Below are 3403 nucleotides of genomic sequence, written 5' to 3'. Positions count from 1 at the left end.
TAACCTCAGCTCTGATACCAACCTGTAACGCCCCCAAATCCGGGGTCAGGAGATTTGGTCGTCACTATGAAACCTCAATCCAAAATAACCTATTTAATCAAGATACAAATGCCAGCGGAAGATATTTAGCATCTATGACCCCAACTAATCCAAGATCTTTTAAGGTTACAGTTCTAGAAACAAGATATCCAAATTCCACCAAAAAATTTTCACTTTCTTTTTAAAACTCTTTTCAACAAATTCCAATCTCAAAACTTAACCCGCTAGAATAACTTCGAAAAAAGTATACTAGACCCAACTATAAAATACACAATTATAATATAATATAAACAACTTTATACAATGAAACTTACACTAGTCCGCAAACCCTGGACCAACCACTTTCCAAAAGCTTCTTCTTTGCTTCCTCGAATTACGCGGCTAAGCAGCGCAAGTTAGTCCTCACTGGAGGTTAAATTTGAAAACAGGCAAGTATGAGGGAAAGAAATGCTCAGCAAGTTCGTTATAGCATATATAGGGTCTTTTTGATATTAAACTGACATCTGTATTAGAGCAGAACATTTAAAATCATAATTGCTGAATCATAAAATTTTAGTTGAGGAACCCCATAATTGATTCCTTAATTGTATTCAAAACCATTTTGATATTTTTGAGCGAAATACTTCAGCAATACTTTGAATCTTGACGAGAATAAAACTCGTAAAACAGTGTTTACAGAAATATCGTAAACCACAATAACATGAAACAATGATTATAGAATGAATTATAAACTTTACTCAAAACTGAACTCTTGATATTAATACCCATTTTGTTGTCATATCAAATTAGATATCAATACGAACTTTGATGCTCACAACATCCCATACTGAAGTCAGCATCAATCATCTATACTAATACCATCTTTGATATTTAACAACAAAGTAAGTATCATCATGAATCAGAACTGAATCAAAACCGCTTTTCACCTTTTATCGAAAAACCGAAACAGTTGATAAACCATTTATTCTATGAGTATAAAAACAATTTAGAAACAACAGTTTAGATTGGAACCAATTATATTTCATGCTGTTCCTGATGATCAGTCACGAAACAACACCGGTATCTCCCAGCCATACCGTAAATATAGGTACTACCCATATCCCGCAGCCATGCGGCACCTATAGGGCGCCCGAAAAGGCATATACTCGCCTTGAAAGATATTACAGTTGGACCGATATCTCGATCACCTACGCTATAACCAGTAACCAGTAACCATTCCAAACTTAAAAACCTTTTTATTGAAAAAGGAGCCGAATCAATCGACATCCTAAATAATTTTTATTCCCCCATTCACTTGGGCAGGAATTCTCGCAATAAAATCATCTTTCTCAAAATCCAAAATATTTATAAATCCAGTAATTTGATAAGTAAAACATTTAACTATTCTGAACATAGAATAACAAAGGGTACTTGCATAAACAGAATCATTTAATTCAGTGATATGTAAAATATTTATCTATTATGAACCGAGAATAGGGAAAACAATATTTGTATAATAGGATTCAAAATATATATCACTTGAACAATAAGTGATGATAGGGATACTTGCCTTTGGGTTTTTAGCAGTTAGCACACTCGCAACAACACAAATATCTCATGATGCTTTCTCAAGACGTCACCATTTCCTATTCTTAATTCTATGATATGTCGCTAATGTGGTTACTGCGGTCTGATATGAAATCTTATCCAACTTCAGTCTTGATCCCCAACGTCTGGTTCTGTTCGTCTCGAACAATCCGTATCTACCGAGCTACTATGCAACTCTCCATTTCTCTTGCCTTTGCTTGGTCTCACGCCCTTAATGCCCGATCCTATTATAACAAAAAGATACTACTTTAGTATTCTTATGAAACGACTATCCTATTTCTACCCTTTCGCGATATATATATATATGGCACATTATATAGCACATAACAAGTAGCACACATTATAGTTTATAACTTACTACCAACTCAGAATATTATTTAACACGAGAACACGTAACTTAAGTTAATATTTCTACGGAAAATTCGGCACGACCTATTCGTAATATGGACAATTGTTAGGGCGAAAACACACGCTAATATTCACGCAAGTATACGCGTTCGCAAGTAATATAGAATACTTTCTAGTTCATTCTTACAGAGACTCAGACTAATTTATTGTCTAATTAAACTCACTCACCAATGTATGATTACTTCTCAATGTTAAGACACTAACACTTAGAATTGTTGACTAAATATTTACTACAATTAACTACTTAATTAATCACTTAATTAACACTTCAATTTATCAATAATAAAACACTCATGAGATCACAACTTCATTACTACTTCCTTCAATAGTTATTGTTAATTCCTTTAGCATGTGACAGTGATGATATTAATCGAATAACATGAAACTGATAAAAGCCAACTTTCATTGTACTAATACCATTCTACCAAACATCCATAATTAAGATAGAAGTTGAATAGTCATCAATTATGTTGAGTTCCTATATGTCTACAGAAATTGACAACACAATGATTTAAGCACAAGTTATTCCTTTTGATTACATAGGGCAAATAAAACGGTTAGAGTTACCCACTAATCATGCACAACGTACATGAACCTATGCTAGCATGGCAAGTTCTAAATCTCAAGATCCACCGTCGCTTCACAAGAGATTAACACCCTATCTTATATGTTCGCGACGCACATAAGACGAATACGCACAACCAATACTAGATATCATACAATCATCACACACTAAAGTATTAAACAATTAACTAAAGAATTCCATAGTAAATCCGTTGCAACCCCATGATCACGATTAGCCCATAATAGCACTTATCATCATCATGGGTTCATATGAAATCATGATAAACAAACACAAGAAAATAATAACTAAACTAATTATATTAAATCAGAGTACGTCACAAGAGTAAATAGGTTCAAAGTAAGAAAACTAGCATCCAACTTTACAACGAAACAAGAATCACAAGAAAATATGCTTCCTCTTCGTTGCTGTGTACTAAAACGGTCTTCTTCCTTATCTTCTTCGCTCCTTGCGTAATACCACGATTCTCTCCCTTAAAAACGTCTCCAAATCTACTTATATAATAGTCCCAAAAAACTCAGATTACATAGAAGTGGAAGCCAAACAGAAATAGATATCCTAAAACAAATTATCTTTTTTTCCCGACCCTGCGCGGCCGCTCAGCATAGCTGAGCGGGCGCTCAGCTCTGCGCGGCCGCTCAGAATTGCTGAGCGGGCGCTCAGGACCCTTCTGGAAAATTCCTGAGTTTGCTCCGTTCCTTCTCCGTAATCTGCCCATTTCTTCCGTCTCTCAATGATGAACACATGCCAAGGCTTATTCTTGATGATTACTCCTCCGAAATGCAA

This window comes from Apium graveolens, chromosome 3 (assembly GCF_009905375.1).
Source record: "Apium graveolens cultivar Ventura chromosome 3, ASM990537v1, whole genome shotgun sequence".
Taxonomy (NCBI): Eukaryota; Viridiplantae; Streptophyta; class Magnoliopsida; order Apiales; family Apiaceae; genus Apium; species Apium graveolens.
This window is presented reverse-complemented; position numbering follows the sequence as displayed.